Below are 23,428 nucleotides of genomic sequence, written 5' to 3'. Positions count from 1 at the left end.
CGTTCAGCAACTAGTTGGTGAAGAAATCTGGAAGCTATCTCATCCAGGAAAATCTGGGCCCTACTGTTATTAGCAGCACTTGTCCTCCAGTCTAAATCTGGAAAGTTAAAAAGTCTCCCATAATCACACAATTCCCAGTAGTATTTATTTCATTAAAAACATTAAAGAGGTCTTTGTGCATATCCAAATCAGATTCTGGGGTCTATAAGGTACACCAAGCACTATCCTAGGGGAAACTCTGGCAGCTTTCTTCCCCAAAGTGATTTTGACCCAGACAGACTCTGTTTTATCCATTCCATTACTTCTAATTTCTTTACAGTCTACCTCATCATTAATATACAATGCTATTCCACTACCTTTATCTTTATTTCTGCTTTTCCTGAACAGCACATGCCCTTCAATCTCATACTCCAGTCATGACTGCTATTCCACCATGTTCCTGTTATCCCTATAATTAGGGCCCTACCAAATTCACAGTCCACTTTGGTCAATTTCACAGTCATAGGATTTTAAAAATTGTAAATGTCATGATTTCAGCTATTTAAATCTGAAATTTCACAGTGTTGTAATTGTAGGGGTCCCGACCGAACATGGAGTTGTGGGAGGGGGTTGCAAGGTTATTGTAGTGGGGGTTGCGGTACTGCTACCCTTACTTCTGCGCTGCTGCTGGTGGCCTTGCCTTCAGAGCAGGGCAGCTGGAGCGTGGTGTCAGCTGGCTGGGATCCCAACTCTGAAGGCAGAGCTGCTGCCAGCAACAGCACAGAAAGATGGCATGGTACAGCATTGCCACCCTTACTTCTGCACTGCTGCTGGCGGGGCACTGCCTTCGGAGCTGGGCACCTGGCCAACAGCCGTCGCTCTCCAGCCCCCCCCAGCTCTGAAGGTAGCGCAAAAGTAAGGGTGGCAATACTGTGACCCCCCCCTAAAATAACCTTGTTAATAAGGCCCAACAAAGAAAGTAACAGAACGCCACTAGCCGTCGCCTTCAGCCCCCAACTAAAACCTCTCCAGCGCTTCATCAAGGATCTACAACTTATCCTGAAGGACAATCCCTCACTCTCACAGATCTTGGGAGACAGGCAAGTCCTTGCTTACAGACAACCCCCCAACCTGAAGCAAACACTCACCAGCAACCACGGACCACTAACCCAGGAACCTATCCTTGCAACAAAGCCCGTTGCTAACTGTGTCCACATATCTATTCAAGGGACACCATCATAGGACTTAATCACATCAGCCACACTATCAGAGGCTCGTTCACCTGCACATCTACCAATGTGATATATGCCAGCATGTGCCAGCAATGCCCCTCTGCCATGTACATTGGCCAAACCAGACAGTCTCTACACAAAAGAATAAATGGACACAAATCAGACGTCAAGAATTATAACATTCAAAAACGAGTCGGAGAACACTTCAGCCTCCCTGGACACTCAATTACAGACCTAAAAGTGGCAATTCTTCAACAAAAAAACTTCAAAAACAGACTCCAATGAGAAACTGCAGAACTGGAATTAATTTGCAAACTGGACACCATTAAATTAGACTTGAATAAAGACTGGGAGTGGATAAGTCTTTGCACAAACTAAAAACTATTTCCCCGTGCTAATTTCCCCCCTACTGTTACTCACATCTTCTTGTCAACAGTATGAAATGGGCCATCCTGATTACCACTACAAATGTTTTTTTTCTCCTGCTGTTAATAGCCCACCTTAATCGATTATTCTCGTTTGAGTTGGTATGGCAACCCCCATTTTTTCATATTCTCTGTATATATATATCTTCCTACTGTATTTTCCACTGCATGCATCTGATGAAGTAGGCTTTAGCCCACGAAAGCTTACGCTCAAATAAATTTGCTAGTCTCAGAGATACCACAAGTACTCATCGATCTTTTTGCTGATACAGACTAACACAGCTACCACTCTGAAACCTATCTTTCAGATAAGGATCCTGAAGACCTCAAGAGGGGGAGACTCCACTGCTTCCCTTGGTAGTTTGTTCCAACAGTTAATTTCTCTCAATGTTAAAAATATGTGCCTCATTTTTCATTTGAAGTTTTTGTTTTTGTTGTTAACATCCAGAGATTGCTTCCATTTATGCCTTTCTTTACTAAATGAAAGAGCCCTGTAGTACCTGCTATTTTCCCTGATAAAGGTACTTATTATGACTCACCTCTCAGTCTTCTTTCTGGCAAAGCAAACAGATCAAGCCTAAAGTCACATCCTCACATTCTAAACCAGTCACATTGAAATAAGGTGGTATTGGGCTGTTAGGAATACAATCCTGTCCTGATAGTGCCTATCATCACCAGATAAAGATGGTTAGAGAAAACTTAGTTTGATGGCATCCTGTCTGGCAAGAAATCATTTATCATTGGTTGGTTGTGAAACCCTCATTTCTGTACTGTTTTCTCTTTACGGCCCCAAATTTTCTATTGTAAATCTGTCTCGTTCTCTAATTGTTTCTGTCTGCTGTATAATGAATTTTGCTAGGTGCAAGTTAATTAAGGTAGTGGGATATAACTGGTTAGCGAATTATGTTACAATATGTTAGGGCTGGTTAGTTATATTTCAATAAAACGATTGGTTAAGGTATAGCTGAGACTATTACTGTATAAACTGGGGTCAAACAGGAAGTGGGGGGAAGGGAAGTTGGAATCATGTTTGCTAAGGGGACACTGGGTAAACACTCTGCAGCCTCAGAGCTGGGAAGGGGGACATGGGGTAAATGCTCTGCGGCGTCAGAGCTGGGAAGAGGGACACTGGGGAACAGACTATCAGAATACAGAGATAAGCCCGACTAGTTTGAAGGGCTTCGGAATATGCTTGCTTGGAAACTAACCCCAATAAACATGGCATTGTCTGCGCTTCGGACTTCTGGTCTCTTGCTGCTTACTGTCTGCGTGACAAGAACCAGGGAAGTGGGAGGGTGAAGGGAAATCCCTCTAACAGTGTGTATGGAAGAAAAGGAGTCCCACAAGCATCTAGTCACTAACTACACTCCTTCAAGAAAAACTCTGTTACTGAAGGAGGGGGTCTGTGGCAATGCATCGCTCTCTCTTTCTCTCCAGGGTTCCATTTTGCTCAGAGAAGCAGCACCCATCCATTCAGAGGGGGGAAGCAGACACACAGACCCCAGTCCACGGACAAGCCGGGTCCGGAAGCAGGAAGCCGGGTCTACAGAGACGACAAGGGTCGCTGGCGCCGTCACCCCTTTCAGGCGCAGAAGAAACGAAAGTGAAAGCTGTCGATTGCCGGGGAGGGGGCAAGCCGCGCCATCGCCATCACCTGCATGGGGCACCGGCCCCCTGCAGCCGCCCCTGGGGCGAGCAGGACCCCGCCCCGAGCACCATGGGGGGCAGCTCCCCCCACTTGCCCCTGAGGGCGGGAAAATCCCCTCTGGCACTGCCGGGGCGGGGCAGTCGGCTCCCCTGTCACCCCCTCACCTTCAGGTCCAGGTCCGGGTCCGGGTCCGTGGAGCAGCGCAGCGCGGGCACCCCGGTGTCCGTCTCCCTTCTGGCGGCACCGCCCCGAGACGGGCTGGTCTGGGAGGGAGCGGAGAGCGGCCGCTGAGACCCGCCCCCTCCTGCGCCTCGTGGGCAGGGGACTGGAGAGGGGCCGGTAAAGCGGAGAGGGAAACGTGGGGCAGGGCTCTGCCCCGAGAGAGAAGAGGGAATGGGGGGTCTATGCGCCGGGGACACCTGCCGAGCATGCCTACTTATTATAAAGCAGCCAGCTCCACTGCAGCTGCCCCAGAGGTATGCAAATATATGTTAATACGTGCATTTGTGGCCTGTGTGACCTCGGACTTGAAGGCCCAGTATAAGCCAGTCTCCTTGGATTGCCTGCCCTTGGCCTCCCACCTGTCTTGACCCCCAAGAGCCTGCCCCACAGGACGGCCAGTGTGGGCTCCTGAGTCCTACCGCCTTCCGAACCATTTGCCCTGGCCTCAAGTTATAAGCCCTTGGGGGAAAGACTCTCTCTCTCTCTCTCTCTCATTCTACCGCTTTTTGTGTTTGTACAACACCTTACACCCTGGGATTGCAGTCCTGATTATGATCTTTAAAAGAGCCAGTGAATCCAGGAAGTCCTCTAGAGATTTTGTTATTGCTATGAATTTGGGGTGGCATGTGCTCGCATACTATGGTGATGGACAGCAACACAAACTCTAAAATAGGTACTGTAATATATTGGATAATTACAGGTTTCAGAGTAACAGCCGTGTTAGTCTGTTTTTGCAAAAAGAAAAGGAGTACTTGTGGCACCTTAGAGACTAACCAATTTATTTGAGCATGAGCTTTCGTGAGCTACAGCTCACTTCATCGGTTTAAGCAACAAGTTGATAACTGGTTTCAGAGTAACAGCCATGTTAGTCTGTATTCGTAAAAAGAAAAAAGAAAAGGAGTACTTGTGGCACCTTAGAGACTAACCAGTTTATTTGAGCGTGAGCTACAGCTGAGTGAGTTTGTGTGTGTGGTTTTTGGAGGGGGGGTGTCTGTGGGGGGGGGGGTGAGAAAACCTGGATTAGTGCTGGAAATGACCCACCTTGATTATCATGCGCATTATAAAGAGAGGTTTCAAAGAGGGATGGGCTATTACCAGCAGGAGAGTGAGTTTGTATGTGTGTCTGTGTGGGGGGGGGGGAAGAGTGAGAAAACCTTGATTTGTGCTGGAAATGGCCTTCCTTGATGATCACTTGATGATCACTTTAGATAAGCTGTTAGCAGCAGGACAGTGGGGTGGGAGGAAGTTTTGTTTCATGGTCTCTGTGTGTATATAATGTCTTCTGCAGTTTCCACGATATTTTATGCATCCGATGAAGTGAGCTGTAGCTCACGAAAGCTCATGCTCAAATAAACTGGTTAGTCTCTAAGGTGCCACAAGTTGATAACTGTTCTCATTGCTAGAAAGGCTTCAGAGAAAGCACCTAAAATACTGTCAATGACTTTCTTCATGGGTCACTTCCATTAGTAGTGCAAGTGCACAATGCTTGTACACAGGAGGAGGAAGGTGATATGATTTTGCAAGGACTATGGAAAACATTGAGATTTACTATATCTCTAGAAAAATATTGCTTTTGAGAGATTTTTGTTATTTGTAATAAAGGGCAAATATATGTGACTGGCAATGCTCAAAGATGTGAATTTGGGTCATTTTTACTCATTAATGAACAGACAGAAAAGCATATGGAATAATAAAATTAACAGATTGAGACACTGACTGCTGCAGAGAGCATGAGTTAACCTTAATCTGAACCATATACATTGGTAGAGGCAGTAAAATACAGCCAGGGGCTCCAGGTGATCCAGCAAGCAGCAATTCCATGAGGCATCATTTCAGAAGGGGAAAAGTACAGCTGAAGGAAATAGCAATCATAATCAAAACAGAAATAAAAAGCTTTCTGAAAGTCAGATTCCTATTTGATGGATGGATGGTGGTGAACGTGAGCCATGAAATATAATCAAATAACAAAGAGAGAAAAATCATTTTTCAAAGGTATATTGTACAGTTACAAAGTCCAACCTAATCTTGGAGAACAGCAAGGTTTTGAACAGATCTCCTTGTAGATACACTCACTGTACAGCAAACTTCTTCACCTTGAAAAATACAGCTAAATATAAATGGCAGATGTAGCCATTAAACAGGATATTGATGCACAATGGAGTGTTAGTCCAGGAAAAAAATATATAAAAAAAAGCTCCACCTTTTTTAAACTATAACTTCTGATATCATATAATATTTACTAGGTCATAAATCAGCCGTCTTTGGGAGAAGACTCAAGCATTTTTATGAGCTGGCACCTCAGACTGAGACTGCTCAGGATTCTGAAAACATCTGATTCTCATTGGGCATAATTAAAAGCATAGCAGAGGTGTCAGCACAGTTATTCTCGTAAAAGTGTTGCATAATCTTATTTGCAGAGTGACGCTGTAGTTGGAACACAATACAATTTGTAAGAACAAGTTCTTACAAACTGTTGTCATCTCTAAGTATTCCTTAATTTAGTAATTTCTAACATGACTGTTTTACAGAGTGGCTTTTCTGATATGAGAAACATTTCATTTTGATGTCAAACCGCTATAGTTAAGGATGAGAAGGTCTTTCATTTCCAGAGCACTTTTTTGAGTGACTTATCTGAAAACAATTATTTGTTTATATTATAAATTTTTCATGAACCTTTTTTATACTTGGGAAATGTACTGTGGCAGCATACATATCAACAGTGGTATCTATAGCAGTAAAAGCACAGGTCTTTCCTTGTCACAGGGCAGCTCCGTTGTAATCCAGTGAACCACGCTGCCTAGTCAGGTGGTATCACAATCACAACCACACACCAGGCTATTTATCTTTCACCAAGGTGTGTACTGATTCTTCTCTTATGCACTAATACTGTGCAATGCAGGTTTACAGCAAGGGTAGGCTTCCCCACAGCTCTCTCTCCTCAGCACAGGCTCACCCTCTGAGCTGCCCTTGCTTCCTTGTTTCCTCCCCTGATATTCTCCCAATTATCTCATTAGCCCAGTGATTGTCACCCCATGCTCACAGTCCCCCAACAGAAAGTGTATAATTGCCCTCAGCTGAGCCAGCAGTCTTCCCCAGGCTGCAGCAATATCAGTGATCAGGGTGCTGCTGATAGCACCCTGTCAGACTCTTGCTTGAGCTAAACAAGGTAAAAATATATTGTGGGGAGAGACAAGTGACAGACCCCTTTTCTCTCTGCCCCTTGAGGTATCTTTTTTTGTCCCTCCCCTTCCACTGCAATCAAATTGTCTAGATTTTAATAGCCATTTGGTAGAAAGAGCTGTTATTCCCAGATGGAAAGACTTGTTGTCTACTGAGCTTCAGTTTATCACTTTCCCCATTTTCTTTCTTTCTATGATATTTAAAATTAATGCAACAGCAGGTAGTTTGAATAATTTGTTAATTGTGCTGTATAAATAAACCTTTGATCTTCCACTTTGAGTAGAGGAAGAAGTATGGCACGTTTTAAATGCCAACAAAGCAGAAGGCTAGCCTTGACAAGCTTAGTGTCTTTGCACCAAAGTCAGAATCCCACACAGTAAAATGAGGATCTAAAGGCTTTCTTTCTCAGACCCTATATTAATAAAAAGAGGAAGAGATTTTGTTGTTGAATGGTTCGTGTCCTTTCCAGGTTACACGTATATATTTCTATGAAGGGATAGGAGAGAATGTCCTGTGTGGAATATATCCATGAGCCAGAAGCAAAGCAGCAGCATGCGTATGGGATTTTGTCATTTCAGCAATATAGAGTGGGGGAAATAATCTAAAACATTCCTTCTAGCTAGGAGAGGGAAGGGGAGAAAAGCTAAGAATAGAAAAACCTCTTACAAACAGTATTGTGTAGTCAGGTTTTCCTTGTTTAAACAGTAGACAACTGCAATTTTACTGGCATGTGATGGATGAGAAGGGCAAACAAGTGTAAATATATTTTCTGAAGATATAGTCTATTGATCTGGCATTTAGATTAGAAAACTATATAGTGCAGATGGAGAGGAGAGGGTTAGGAGGAGAAGCAGGATGGTCATTACTACTCATAGTAGCTCTTAGGGGGGAAAAAAAAGGAAAAAAAACCCACCCCCAACACTAAAATACTTGAAGTAGTTTGTGAATTTCACTAATGCACCTGACTAATGGAGGAAGGAACATGCAAAGAAATCTCACTATCAGCAAACCAAAGACAATCATCAGGAAAGTGAACCTGATAATGCTGGCTTCCAGAAAGGCTATCTGGGTGTCCACAACCTCTCTTTTGATTTTATGAAATCATTTATTGCAAAAATGTAGGCATATAGGTATATCCCTTTTTATACTGCAATGCCTCCACCCCTCAGTAAAATAAACAACACTTCTGTTTGAAACAAACAAAATATTCTGGATGTTAGAAACTCATGACATTTGCAGTTAAGAAACCCAACCTTAACTTTGCCCCTTTCCATCTCTACATATAAGTTGAAGACCACATCAGATGCCTCGAAGGAAAGAAAGAAAGAAAGAAAGTTGTTAGTTTTGAGTTCAATGCACTGCACTACAACTCAGAAGAGCTGGATTCTATTCTGGTCTTTGCCACAGACTTCCTGTAGACACTGGGAAGTAATTCCAAATCTCATTCAAACTGGTCAGAAGGCAGTGAATTACTCTGTACTGCTTGTGCAACATGCAGGACCCAAATTGAGTAGGCAGAGAGATGGAAGATGCACTAGTTGAATTGGAGTCCCTCAGTTTGTGTCATAAGACATGAGGAGTGCACTGAGGAGGCTGCCAAGCAGAGCTTACTTAATCCTGGACCTCAATAGGTGACAGAATTTGTAACATCTATGGTTTTGGTTCTTGGGGGACTGGGTGTTACCAGTGTGAACAGAGTCTTATCTGAGGCCTCAAGAAAGCTCCAGGATTTAAAAACATTGGAATCACTATGAAGCTCACTTTTCAAATTTCACTGATGTTATGAACACCACTAGCATACTCCATGGGGCTCTTGGCAGTTACAGGACCCACCGATGTGCTGCTGACAATACTTAGAACTTTCTGGAAGAGTTCAGGTTTTAAAAGACTCCATATAATTCAGAATTTAGAAACCCCTATTGGAACCACTTGGATATACCCTATTCTCACTCTGCACTGCACAGTGTATCCTGAACATTTGATTCTAAGGGCAGAGGGATGCTTTGAATGCAGGTAGGCAAATGGTGGAATAGAATTTTTGTTGAAAAGTATTCTGTGTAAGATCAGGGCACTGCCATTTTGCTAATCATTGTACATATCCAAAGAAATTGTCTAAATCTAAATTTAGACAATCTAAATAAACAAGACAAAGGATGAAAAAGGAATTATTCCTTTTATTATTATTAGAGAAACTGAGGAACAGAGACGTGATCATACTGGAAATCTGTGTCATCACCAAGATCTCCTGAGTCACAGTCAAGTGCACAAGACTAACTTCCATTTTTCAGTAGAGGTATCCGGTCTTTGTCACTATGATAATCAAAACACTTATTCATGGTATTTAATCAGTTCTATATTTATAAAACATTTGCATCTCTGGTAACAAGGATTAACTTGGTTTGTTTCATTCACAATGTCAAGTCACTCACCTAGCCTGCAGACAACAGATCAATTACCTGGTATAAGTATTTTTTAAAATGCTCTTTTGAAAAAAAAAAATAGATGAAGCAGAGGTTTAGTTTTGTAGGTCACTTTGTAAAAGCACCTGGATAATAGAAATGTACAGCTTTGAATTCCAAACAACAAAACACAGAAGCCCTTAGTTTTAAACATACACTGATCTTTAATGCCCCTTCTCAAACTGCTACTAACCAACTAGCAGCAAAAAGGGGGTTTGAAAATAATCACTTAAATTGGAGAAGTAATCACAGCTGCAAACCTCACCCAACTTCAATCTTTTTTCAAGGTACAGAATCATTGAATAACGGCAAGGAAAAACAACTAAACAAAGCATCTTTGAATGTTTTTCAGCAACTAAGTTTTTGCACAAAGTTGATTTCAAGTTTTGACTTGAAAAGGGGTGTTGGGGGGGGGGAGAGAGAATGTTACCACTGCCAATCAGATTCTATTTTAAAATGTCAGCACTGCAAATAAACCAGAATAAGCTGCTTATTGGAGGGGTGGGGAGGGGAGAGGAACAACCCAACATAAATAATAAGGGACGTTACAATTTACAGCATTTAGCATTAACACATATTTGGCACCAAGACTTGAAAATGTAGCTTGTGCAAATCCAGTTTTCTGCTAACTGGCTATTGATGTTACAAATAAATATGCAAAGGGTAACCTATTGTACTGGAGTATTTGAATAAAGTATTTCCTTTCCCTCTTTTCTTATTTTGACAGCATTTTTTGCTTTTTTTTTTTTTTTGCTGTTGTCTTCTATCCAATATGTACACAACTTATATCAGAAACAGGAGAGTTTGTGATAAGAATGCAGCTGTCAGCATAACTAGGAAAGACAGGACCATTCTATTATGTTAAGAGATACCAAAGACCTGGGTCCCAGGTTTGCCTATAGAGGGACACTGAGGAAAACTAAGACAACTCAACTAAAGGTATGATGTCAATACATGTAAATTAAAGCACATTAATTCTCCCCCAATGTTGTTATTAATAATATCCCTTATTTTCTTTCCCCTTAGCTGTGGAGAGCCAGGGGGGAGATAGACTACAGTCTTTTTGATGGTATTAAAGATAGTAATAACTGTCCTTTGTGGGAAAAGAGAAAAAGTTAGTTCAGAGGGGCTAAAGCTGCTATTGTTGCTGCTGTTGTGAAAATCTTACCCCGTTTCCTAGGAAAAAAAAAAGACATACACAAAAGGGCAAAGAAAGAAAAATATAGCTTCTGTCTTTAGTGCTGATTCACACTTGCAAACTTAATGCTGGAAAAACACAGGCACAGTACACAGTCTTATCACCCCAATTAGGGCCAGGTTACCTCCAGCCAGCTCTAATTTATTCCCCTAAATGGGAGCTAGCATGACAGAGGGCTGAATCAGCAACCCTTTGCCTAGCACCCTATCACATAGTGCTTCTTATTTACAATGTTAGCTGAAAGTGAGAACAGGAGTTTGCACGGGACTGTCGTGGCCAATGTTACAAGGTCTTTACGTGCCAGATGTACTAAACATTTGTATGCTCCTTCATGCTTCAACTTCCATTCCAGAAGACATGCTTCCATGCTGAATTTAAATTGGCATTCTGGTATTGTTTAACAGTACTATTAAAACTGTGATTAATCATGACCTTTTTTTAAATCTTGTGATTAACTGTGATTATTTTTAATTGTTTGACATCCCTACTAATAATATCAAATGTCTTAGCTGTCATGAGGAGTCAGTGCTCAATCTGAGCCCCAAAGTCTTTAGTATGCTTCTTAGATGATGGCTGGTTGTGTTCCTGAGAAAATAATGATTTTCATGTTGCTGAAATTTATTGTAATTGTATTTATAATATAATTATGTTTGTCTTAGATAAGCATCTTTTATTTTAAATCTAAATAAATAAAATAAAATAAAAAATAGCAGGACAGTCACCAATAGGAGTACATCACCCTACCAATATTCTTCTTCAGTTGATAAAATAGTTTCACTGTCTTCCTTGTTATAGTATGCAGTTGTGTCTCTCTGCAGCAACTCTGGTAGCCAGGCTGACAAAAAATTAAAAATAAACAGAAGTATAAAAGTACCAGTCTAAGGTCCATTTAATTAGCACCGCTGATATTGCAGATAATTCCTTTGGGTGTGTCAACTATAACTGGAAATGTTTAGTATGGTATTGGAAAAAAAGACAGATTAAAATGTTCCATGAGTACCGTATGGTTCAGTGCAGGCATCAGATATGCTGACGCAACCATTTCCAGTCTCCATGGTGCAAATATGCTTTTTCTATGTACAAAATGACACAAATACAAATGGGAAAATTACTATTTGCCAGCAAAGCCACAGTTGCCATCCAATTTCCAAAGGGAAATTGCCCCACATAAATTTTTCTAGCATATCAGATTAAAAAAATGGTGACAGCCCAAATACACGTACTTATCTGTTGATACTAGTAACCATCTATCCCATGTTTGTCAGGAGTCTACTGAAAAGGTGAACATGCAGCCTTAGTCAGAGGGGAAAGAGTTACATTTATGTCCTGACACCTCACTGCATCCTTCTCACCCAGAACTTCCTCCCCACATGCGTACACGTGCGCACACACAGAGAGATAGGGAAAAATACAGGTCTCTATATCCTGATCCAATAGGCCCATCTACCAATTCGTGAGCTATTTAGGGGGCAAATGTCCAAGGCATGTCCATGCCCATCTGCCTCCAGAAAGCCGCCTTTTTGAGCATCTACAGAGGAGCTAGTGATGTGGTTCCACAAGGACAACTATCCAGCAAAGATCATCTTCACATGTAGATCCCTTCTATCCAATAGTTATTCTAAGGAGAGCACTGAATGTCTCGATAAGGGATTCTAGTCTGCCTTGCCCCGATCTCCACGTCTCTTTCATATGTGGACAATAGAAGTAGAGGAAGATTTTCAACAGCCCAATGGAAAAGATGAAGTGATAACATTATTTATTTTCTGCTACACCTGGCACGGGGGGATGGGAATGATATTGAAGGATCTGCCCTAGGAAACAGGCCCATTCCTTAGTCCCTTTTGCAGATGTTGAAAGACCTGGTAGCTTAATATCCAGCACAACCATTCTGCCTGATGCATGCACAGTTTGAGCCAGGTAGACTCCTGGATATAGTTAGGAGCATTTTGGTATAATACATACACTCTAAAGAGCTATTTGTAAGCCTGACAGTCTCAATGTCCCATGACCTGATCTCCCTTACTTCTATCTACAATATCACTGGGGGTTATTTCAATGCTGTTAATTATATTGATTATACAGTATACAGGTATTGGGGGGAAAAAACAGCCTTTAACTCTCTACTCTATCCAGCCTTTAACTCTCTACTCTCAGACTGATGCCTTAGAGGCTTGCGGGTTTGGAGGGGTGTAATAAGGGATGGATCTACAGTTGCACAAGGGATGGTTTATAAAGGATTGGTTTTATATATTTGATTACATGAGTCAATATTCATTTACCTTATCATGACTAACAATGTCATATTATATAAGCCATCAAGGGTCAGGTGGAGAACAGGATGTTGGTAAACTTCAAAAAGTTAAAGTTCATGTATTTCACAATAGGCTCAGCAGATAAAAATGTGCTGGGTATATTGAGAAAATGTTATAAAGGGAGAAGAACCACCACCGACAGACAGACCTGCAAGAGTTCAGGATTTGAACTCAAAGACTAATACACACCGTGATAATAAGGAAAATATGGTACCAGTTAGGGGCTTCTCACAGTGACGGCTGTGAGCATGTAGGAGATTTGGAAGCTAGGAAGGGAAAAACATTAGGCATGCATAAGCTTTAGCTGACGAATGTGCATTTGTTTCCTTCTCTTTCCACCCATTATCATTATGTATTTCCATGCATGTGGAGGACTGAAAGCAATACACATCACGCTTAAAGGACTCCTTACTATATACCTTTTTGACTAGGAATCACAGACATGCTTCACCATCTCTTCTTCCAGAGTGAAAGCTGGTTCACCTTTTGAGTTGGTCTCTGTGAAATTCCCTAACTTTACAATAAAACCACAATGGTTGCACTAAAACAAGGCTTATTAAGAATGGAGAGACAGAAACCAAATAAACAATACGCATAATGGGCCAGATCCTCAGTACCTCAGTGGGTACTTGTGTGTTTGAAAATTGGTCTAGTTGTCTTCTAGATCAATGTAATCAATTTACCTCCATAACTTAGATGGAAGTTGCTTGGACTACTTCACCTATGAAACTGGTTCCTTCATGCACTTAGCCATAGCCTGAGTTGTCAGATTTCAGGTCAAAATGAAGATGTATTTACTGTGATCTTTTAGCCCTTAACTAAAAATTTTATTTATTACAGAAGAGAAGGGATGATAGGTCAAAACAGCTATTCCCCATAGGAATATTTTTTTGGCCTGCCTAATAGGCAGCTTTATTGTTTATACATTTGTTTATGTTTGAATTACTAATTGTTGTAATGCCTCGGAGCCTTAGTTATGGACCAGGACCCGATTGTGCTTGGCACTGTACAAATGCAGAACAAAAAGATGGTCCCTGCCCCAAGAAGTTTACAATCTAGGGCTACGCTAGAAAGTTTTACTAGTAGCATTTCTGCTGACATTTAACAGCGAACAATGCAATTTTGTTATTGCATGTGCACATTTGACTGCCTTTGCTGGTACAGCACGTCCTCACAGCAAGAGGTTGTATTGGTAATGGACATCCTGCATTATGGGTGGGCATAGCAGGGTATCCCACACCACTGTCCAGTGCACTACCTTCTGGGATATTTTGAAAATGCATTGTGGGATACTAGCACTCCTTTTGGGGAATTTAGAGAGCCTGGGTCAGTTTTCCACAATTCCCTCTCTTCCATCCCATGATCTTTTCCTTTCACATGTTTTTTTTTTTTTTTAAATTCCCACAGTTCCTGATACTGGTTTTCAATCTCTCTGTCGTCTCATCGACAGAAGCATGGATGTGAAGCAGATCAACAGAGTGCTTGTGTCTGTGTTAGAGACAGGACAGAACTTCTGTATTTGCCATACTTCACCAACTACCACAGCCCCTGGTCCTGCCACAGTGAAGAAACAGGGGAGGAGAATATGATGCAGACACTGAATGATGGTTGCCAGCTGCTGCAGGCATTCATTGACCAGTTCCCACAGTGTTTCTGGGCCTGTGAAATGAGCACCAAGTGATGGGGGATCTGTGCGTGGAGCTTGCCCTACCCTCTAGCACTGAAACACCAAAATGAGAGGTGCTTTGAGAGTGGAGAAACAAGTGACAATCACACTGTGGAAGCCTACACTCCCAGATTTCTATTAGTCAGTGGGCAATTAGTTTGGTGTTGGATAATCTACAGTGCAGGTGGTTATCATACAGGAGCGCAAGGCCATTAAGCCTATCCTGCTGCACAAGATTGTGACTCTGGGGCACTGCCAGGAACAAGTTGATGGATTCAATGAAATGGGTTTCCCTCACGGGGTGGGGTGACGGATGGGATGAATATGGGAAGGTGTATGATGCTTGTATTTTTAGGAAAACAGGACTTCTTGAAAAGCTTCATGCTGGGACATTTTTCCTGACTGGTACATTCATGTTAGTGAGAATGCAATGCCAATTATGATTCTTGGGGAGTCAGCCTACCCTTTGCTTCTCTGATTCATGAAGCCATACACCAGATATGTAGCAAGGGGAGATTTAACTATCACCTAACCAGGTGCAGGATGACTGTTGAAGGTGCATTTGGTAGATTGAAATGATGCTGGAGATATCTCATGACTAGGCTGGATCTCAGTGAGCCAGACATTTCTACTGTTATTTCTGCATGTTGTTTCTCCCTTTGTTTTGCAAATATGCAAAACACATTACTGCCGGGATGGAGGGGGGAAGTGGAAAGTCTGGTTTTTGATTATGAACAAACAAACACATGAACAGTTATAAAAGGAAGCTCAGGCACTGTACAGCTGTAGGAGATCTTGAGAGCCCACCGTGACAGTATACAATAGTCAATGTACTGCTCTGTGTTCATTTGTGTCACTTCATGATTAAACTGCAGGTGGCTTGGTATGAATGAATTGTTCATTTATTTTATTAATCTAGTGACGTATCATGGACCCAGCCTTCTACTCACCCCACCTTAGGGTGAGACAAGTACAACCCTGTACTCACGGAAGGTCAGTAGTACAGGTCAAAGCACGGATGTCTCATGAGTTTACTCCTTGTGAGGTTATTAAAGGTCCTCCAGAAAGGAGGGGGAAAACAAAACGAAACAGCAGTCCCTTGAAGGAGGCTGTAGTCTCATTCAATGCCCTTTGTCAAATCAGTAGAAAGGGTTCCAAGGTAATTGATCAGAGTCCTGTCCACCTTCCTCTTTGGGGTCTCAGACTGGCTGTGGTCAGGCAACCAGTCCCTGTCCTGAACCACATTCCTCCACCAGAAATGAGGTCTATTCCCCACGCAGGGTTGCTGCTAACTGAACTGGGCTTCTCCTGTTTAAGGTCCTTTCTCCAGGCCTGATATGTCTTGCAGTTGTGGCAGGGTGGAACTGCTTGAGCCCAGAGCAGCTCCTTAACCCTTACATGTTCAGGGCAGGGTTTGTACACCCCGTCATAGGACGTCACATGGCTTTCTTGCAAGACAAAATAAATAAATCTTGATTTTCACAAAACAAATCTTTACTGAGGAGTAAGAGCAACAAAAATATTTCTACAAAACGTTTAAAGCCAATTAAGAAGGTACAAGGTGTTGACTGTTCCTGCATGACTCACAGCTCAGTGTAAGTATAGTCAGAGCTATTCTCCTTGTTTCCCATGGGATTGGCAGGGATCGAATGGCACGCTCTTCTGGTGATGTGGCGGGGTGAGGGCTGGAGTGTGAATGGGCCAAGCCACAGAAACACAGAATTGTCCATGTAGTGCAATGGCTGCCGGGGTGCAATGTTTTGCATCTATGTTTGCCAGCTCAGGAGCTGTATAATGTCTTGGTGGCTTTTCCTATGCACCTTCTGGTCCTTTTACCTCTCCTTCAGCCCTTACTCCCTTGTTTCATGGGCCCTGGACTCTGAGCTCCTGAGGAGAGCTGAGAAAATATTCTTGTCTGTTTCTTCTTCCTCTTGATCAAGGTGAGTCTTTCAGCAGTTGCATATGAGTTGGCCTACCCAAGCTGAGGCCACTGACAAACAATAAGATGGGCATTGTTAGATTTAAAGGTGGACAGGAAAAGATAAGTGAGAAAAGTCCCTAAAAATATACTATAAGGATAGTCATAAAAGTATGAACTGGGTTAGACTTGCTTCAGGGCAGCTTGCTTTTGGACAGTTCAGTTGCTCTTAGCCTGGTTAATAGATACGGGTCATTTTTCAAAACCTGTAGCCATGAGGAATGGGTGGTGGTTTTCCCTGTGTCCCAGATAAGTGGAATGATTAGCAATGTTTCCTGCACTAACTTATTACATCAGTGGTGATTCATAAGGGTGGCAAAGGCCCAGAGAAAGTAACTGTTCCATGCGGCTGGAGGCCGCATTTCCCTGTATGTGGCAACTCTCTTCACAGTGATAGTACTGTCGGACCTCGTTGTGGAGTGGTGTGGGAAAGTTTCCTGCCATGGCGGAAGAAACAAAACAGTCCTTCTGAGAAATGTTCAGGCAAAAATTAAAGAAATTAAAGAAAAATTAAAGAAAGGTCTGCTGACAGATCTTATCAAGATCGTGGCAGATGACAAATGGGAGCGTTGTGCCAAGATCAACTCTGAAAGAGAAGGAGGCTGCTCGCCACTGCCAAGCTTTGCAAGCTAATTCAAAGCCAAGCCCCCTGAGCCAGCAACAGACCATCTCTGTCTCTTTCTACCCCTGAATCCAAGCATAGCATGTAAGTTATTTGGTTTGGACTTGGGCTCTGGGACTGGAAAAATCAAAGCACTGCATTTTTGGGTGTTTATATAATACATGTTGTTTACATTACAATTTGAGCCATAATATAATAACAAAGACTGAATGACCACTTACTGGATTGCTTGCAATGATTATTTTAATTTTTCTATGTATTTTATCTGAATGCTAACTTTTGGTTTCACTGTGTTTCTTTTTCTGTTTCTAGTGCATCTCTTGATGTTGCTAGAAATTCTATCTGCCCTCAATGGGAAAAGCATGCATTTGGGAAGGTTTTCGTGTTGCTTATAATATTCTCTCTCTTCTTCTTTGCCTAAGACTGCCAGTGCACCTTGTTCAAATAAATCAGCTACTTCAAAAGGCAATTCCTTTATTCCCTGCCCATGTGCATTCAGGCACCATTCTGAGAAATGTGGAAGAGGGACAGGGAGGGAGAAGTTTCAAGGCCCATAAAAAAATTAAAAAAGCATTAATACACATATCTGATCGCCCTTCTTCCTCAGTGGGTTCCTCCTCTGGGTTCATCTGTGGCAGGTTTGGCTGGCTTTTGATGAACTCCTGGATCTCTGCAGGGTCTGCATCCTCCATGTCGCCTTCCCCATGAGCTTTTTGTCAATGTGCATTTCTGGGGTTCCTTCCTCTGGGTTACATGAGGTGTCCACAATTACTCACAGAATGGTTGTGGGGTCACTACCTAGTACGGCATCCAGTTCCACAAAGATGCAGCAGCTATGAGGGGCCTCCAGATTTTCTGTAGGCCTCCCTTGCCTTTTGGTACGACTGCTGCAGTTCCTTCCCCTTGGCTGGCATTGCTACTTGTCAGAGTCATGCTTCAGCTTCTGCATTCCCTCTGCAATATCTGAATAAACACCTTTATTTCTGCAATTAGTCTGAAGCTGGGCTTGCACCATTCCTTCTCCTGAGAGGCTGAGGAAATCCAGGACTTCTTTCCTGGAGCAGGAAGCCGTAAGAGGTTTACCTGTAGCTTTATGTGGATCCATACTTATGGTTGCAAAGGAAGACTTGCCAAGGAGGGATAGCAAGAAGTGAGACATTTCAAAAACACACTGGGTACTTTAAAGTGGGGATGGGCTTCATTCACCTTATTTTCTCCAGGATGATATTGTGTTAGATTGGGGCCTACTCCAGAAACTCCTCATGGCAATGGGACTATCCACCTACGTGACTGAAGAATCTGAGTGTTAGTCTAAATTTCAGCACTGAAATTCTGGCTGTTTAAAAAAAAAAAAAAAAAAAAAAGCAGTAATGAATGGCTTGTACTTGATTTCCTTAGTACAACACAGCCCCGGTGGCACGGTGCGCCTTTCTGAAGTGCAACTTTTTCTTTCTTCTGCAGGAAGTCCAGAATTTGATGAGTCATTGTTTTGATCTGTTCTGAAGCCCATCATAAACCTGCCATCCTATGTATGTGTTTCAAAATCTATAGTATCTTTAGTGCCTTTATGGTTTTAATCTCTTGTGAAATTCCCTTCCCGTCCCATATGAGTTCCTGACAACTGAAACCTAACCCTACAATTTTGTCATGAATGTGTGATAAAGCTTAGTTAACTCATTTAGTATAATACATGTTTTTTTGGTCTTAAATTCCTGTAAAGGAGTGTTTGTGTCTTGACAAATGTTGACAAAAACAGTACTTTTTCTGGTAGAATCTTAGTGCCCAGTGTTAATAATGAGTCCATCCAAATCATAAAACGTATGACCCACCTCCCAAACTGGCAGTTCAATGTTTTGATGAAGATGAAATGGCAGCCACAAGGAAAGAAACACAGGGCTGGAGTATGTAAGGAGGATACAGTAGCACAGTATTCTCTTTGCAGTCATACTGAACTGCCAAATAATAGGTTACTGTTTTTCCTCTGATTTAGTTATTTTTAAATCATTCTATTAGATTAAAAAAAGATCCAGGCTATTATTACATTTCCAGAACCTACTCTAATTAAAATATAATTTATTTAAGACAAATGGAATAAAATGCAAATCTAATATGCAATATGCCAGTTTCAATATGACTGTAAAGAAAACACTATGTGCTTGAGACCTCAGCCATAACCACATTATTCACATGCTCAGCTAATGTAAAAATTCCTCCCCCTCCCCCTCACCCCCCAGTCCATCCATTATCCATTAAAACATGTCCATTTATAATCAGGTATGATGTAATTAGAAAGCAACAGAGAGACGTTGCCAGGAAAGCTGCTCCTACCCTTATGACCATCAAAATGAGAAAACCTCCTAGGTAAGATAGAATCATAGGACTGGAAGGGATCTCCAGAGGTCTTCTAGTCCAGTCCCCTGCACTCAAGGCAGGACTAAGTATTATCTAGATCATGCCTGACAGGTGTTTGTCTAACTTGCTCTTAAAAATCTCCACTAATGGAGATTCCACAACCTCCCTCGGAAATTTATTCCAGTGCTAAACCACCCTGACACTTAGGAAGTAACAGTAAAAGTAGCTGCAGTGATGCTTTTTCTCTTTCTGAGGAAGAGCACCCCAACAACGCTTATAGCCTATGACATATCTCAGTGCAATACACATCAAGTCAGATACTCCTGCCCCTTTACATTACACTGGTGGCATAAAGAAACTGGAAAACCTACTGAAATATCCCCTGGGAAATACCCCTGGTGTAAGGGGGATGCTGCGTGGTGTAGAGCTGTGGGAATAACTTCACAGTACTTCCTCCTTCACAGCCCTCAGATAGGGGACTAAGGAAGTATGACGAGGATGCTGCTGGGAGCGGCTTCTTTCTGTTCCTGTGGCAATCATTGCTCCAGAGGAATGGAGACTCTGGCCCAACTTCCTTGGGATTTTCCAAATATATGCTACTCTGTACATACGGTACGTTCCGTTGCTCTGATTCTGTCATGTGGCCCTTGAGTTTTTGGTATGCCATGTTTATTATTTATTTATTTGTTTCACCCAGGAGCCCAGACCAAGACTGAGATCCCATTGTGTTGGAAACTGCACGAATTACCAGTAAAAGATTGTTCATTCTCACATGACATGATGTGACACATAACAGAGGAAGGGGGGAAGTTCTGTTGCTGAAGACACACTCCCTGACTGCAGTGATAGAGTTCACATGGGAGCTATGTAACCCCATTTAAATATGGCACACAGAATGTGGTACTTGTAGGTATGTAGCTGACGTTATGACTTTGTTTTTCTGCTTACTGCACCATTATATTTCCAAAGAGTCTGTCTGTCTGCAGGGTGAGCTGCCATTATGTGAGGCAGAGCTGATGCAGCATGTTACAAAGGGGAGACATGCTCTGCTTTCCAGTGGAGACTTTACTTTTGTTCTTTCTTGCTTCATTGCTCACTCTTGCAGGGATCTTTTTCTTCATTCAGGAGCAGCAAAACTTCAAGCCCCCAGCACTCTTTTTCTCTCTTTTTGACACTATATTTCATGCTGTCTCTATTACATGTTTACACTGATAATAACTAGTCACTCTTGCAACAAGTCTATCCATCCATTGTATCTATGAGTTTCAAATGCCTCCATCTCTATATAACCTAATCCATGTCACTGGTTGTCTTCTGTCACTTAAAATAGACCTCTAGTAGCATAGCCACTTCAGCATTTTACAGTACTGGTCCCAAATGCTATAACATGCGCTACAGTTTTGGGAATGTAGAATACTTTAGCGATTTTTTTTTTTAAATGCAAGACCAATACCAGCTACTATCAACAGTAATTCTTGTGCTGGTCAAATTGTTTTGCACTTACCGTTTTTGTTTTTTTAAAGAAAAAAAAAGAACTTTTTCACAATTTTTCACTTTGAATTTTTTTCAGTTTCTCTATGAAATTGAAGCAAACAATTTAGCTTAGTTGTTGTTTTCAAGTTTTCAGTTTTTCTGCCTTTCTGTTGCCCTTAAGCCTTTTTCTTTCAGAATCCTACTTTTCTTTGCTAGTATTTTGTCTAAAATCATATTTTCTTTTCTTGAAAGCATAAGGAATTTTTTTGAAATTTTTTTTCAAGAAACTTTTTTTGGGGGAAAAAAATATATGTAGGGGTCTGTTTGGACCTCATAAAATGAAGACCATGTACCAATTTTGAAATTTTTAACAAAACTTTTTTTTAAACCGGATCTAACTATTTCCATGTGTATTCATGAAAATTAAGCTATCTTTATTTCAGAATGGTAACCTTTGTTTTAGGGCGATACCAGATTTTATGGGTGCCTCTAAAACATGAGCTTTGTGCTCTCGAAAGATAAGTGTACTAGCATGTGGTTCTGTGTATACATTGGTATGATAAAATTATTAACTTTTATACTGGTGTAATATAATAATCTATTATGCAAAACTGATTACAACATGTTTCAGAGTAGCAGCTGTGTTAGTCTGTATCCGCAAAAAAAAAAGGAGTACTTGTGGCACCTTAGAGACTAACAAATTTATTTGAGCATAAGCTTTCGTGAGCTACAGCTCACTTCATCGGATGCATGCAGTAGAAAATACAGTAGGGAGATTTTACATACACAGAGAACATGAAACAATGGGTGTTACCATACACACTGTAACGAGAGTGATCAGGTAAGGTGAGCTATTACCAGTAGGGGCAGGGGGGGAACATTTTGTAGTGATAATCAAGGTGGGCCATTTCCAGCTGTTGACAAGAACGAGTGAGGAACAGTAGGGGGGTGGGAAATAAACATGGGGAAATAGTTTTACTTTGTGTAATGACACATCCACTCCCAGTCTTTATTCAAGCCTAAGTTAATTGTGTCCAGTTTGCAAATTAATTCCAATTCAGCAGTCTCTCGTTGGAGTCTGTTTTTGAAGTTTTTTTGTTGAAGAATTGCCACTTTTAGGTTTGTAATTGAGTGACCAAAGAGATTGAAGTGTTCTCCGACTGGTTTTTGAATGTTATAATTCTTGATGTCTGATTTGTGTCCATTTATTCTTTTGCATAGAGACTGTCCGGTTTGGCCAATGTACATGGCAGAGGGGCATTGCTGGCACATGCTGGCATGTATCCCATTGGTAGATGTGCAGGTGAACGAGCCTCTGATAGTGTGGCTGATGTGATTAGGACCTATGATGGTGGCCCCTGAACAGATATGTGGACACAGTTGGCAACGGGCTTTGTTGCAAGGACAGGTTCCTGGGTTAGTGTTTTTGTTGTGTGGTGTGTGGTTGCTGGTGAGTATTTGCTTCAGGTTGGGGGCCTGGCTGTAAGCAAGGACTGACTTGTCTCCCAAGATCTGTGAGAGTGATGGGTCATCCTTCAGGATAGGTTGTAGATCCTTGATGATGCATTGGAGAGGTTTTAGTTGGGGGCTGAAGGTGATGGCTAGTGGCGTTCTGTTATTTTCTTTATTGGGCCTGTCCTGTAGTAGGTAACTTCTGGGTACTCTTCTGGCTCTGTCAATCTGTTTCTTCACTTCAGCAGGTGGGTATTGTAGTTATAAGAACGCTTGATAGAGATCTAGTAGGTGTTTGTCTCTGTCTGAGGGGTTGGAGCAAATGCGATTGTATCGTAGAGCTTGGCTGTAGACAACAGATCGTGTGATGTGGTCGGGATGAAAGCTGGAGGCATGTAGGTAAGCATAGCGATTAGTAGGTATAGGGTGGTGTTTATGTGACCATCGCTTATTAGCACCGTAGTGTCCAGGAAGTGGATCTCTTGTGTGGACTACCAACACTACAAAAAGAAGGATTCTGGGTGGACTCCTCCTGAAGGTCGAAACAACAGACTGGACTTCTACATAGAGTGCTTCCGCCGACGTGCACGGGCTGAAATTGTGGAAAAGCAGCATCACTTGCCCCATAACCTCATCCATGCAGAACACAATACCATCCACAGCCTCAGAAACAACTCTGACATCATAATCAAAAAGGCTGACAAAGGAGGTGCTGTCGTCATCATGACTAGGTCGGAATATGAACAAGAGGCTGCTAGGCACCTCTCCAACACCACATTCTACAAGCCATTATCCTCTGATCCCACTGAGGGTTACCAAAAGAAACTACACCATCTGCTCAAGAAACTCCCTGAAAAAGCACAAGAACAAATCCACACAGACACACCCCTGGAGCCCCAACCAGGGGTATTCTATCTGCTACCCAAGATCCATAAACCTGGAAATCCTGGACGCCCCATCATCTCAGGCATTGGCACCCTGACAGAAGGATTGTCTGGCTATGTAGACTCCCTCCTCAGGCCCTAAGTTACCAGCACTCCCAGCTATCTTTGAGACACCACTGACTTCCTGAGGAAACGACAATCCATCGGTGATCTTCCTGAAAACACCCCTGGCCACTATGGATGTAGAAGCCCTCTACACCAACATTCCTTACAAAGATGGACTACAAGATGTCAGGAACAGTATCCCCAATAATGTCATGGCAAACCTGGTGACTGAACTTTGTGA

General features: G+C 42.1%; 1 protein-coding gene across 1 annotated transcript in view; it reads right to left on the bottom strand.

The window, feature by feature from the left end:
- The window catches only part of LOC141993421 (phospholipid scramblase 1-like), a 47,358-nt gene extending 43,825 nt beyond the window's left edge, over positions 1-3,533 (bottom strand). The window contains exon 1 of the mRNA XM_074962964.1: positions 3,449-3,533. The gene's annotated coding sequence lies outside the window, so the exon portion shown is untranslated. The remainder of the gene's footprint in view (positions 1-3,448) is intronic.
- Positions 3,534-23,428: the final 19,895 nt, after the last annotated feature.

This window comes from Natator depressus, chromosome 9 (genome assembly GCF_965152275.1).
Source record: "Natator depressus isolate rNatDep1 chromosome 9, rNatDep2.hap1, whole genome shotgun sequence".
In the NCBI taxonomy this organism is placed as follows: domain Eukaryota; kingdom Metazoa; phylum Chordata; order Testudines; family Cheloniidae; genus Natator; species Natator depressus.
This window is presented reverse-complemented; position numbering and strand designations above follow the sequence as displayed.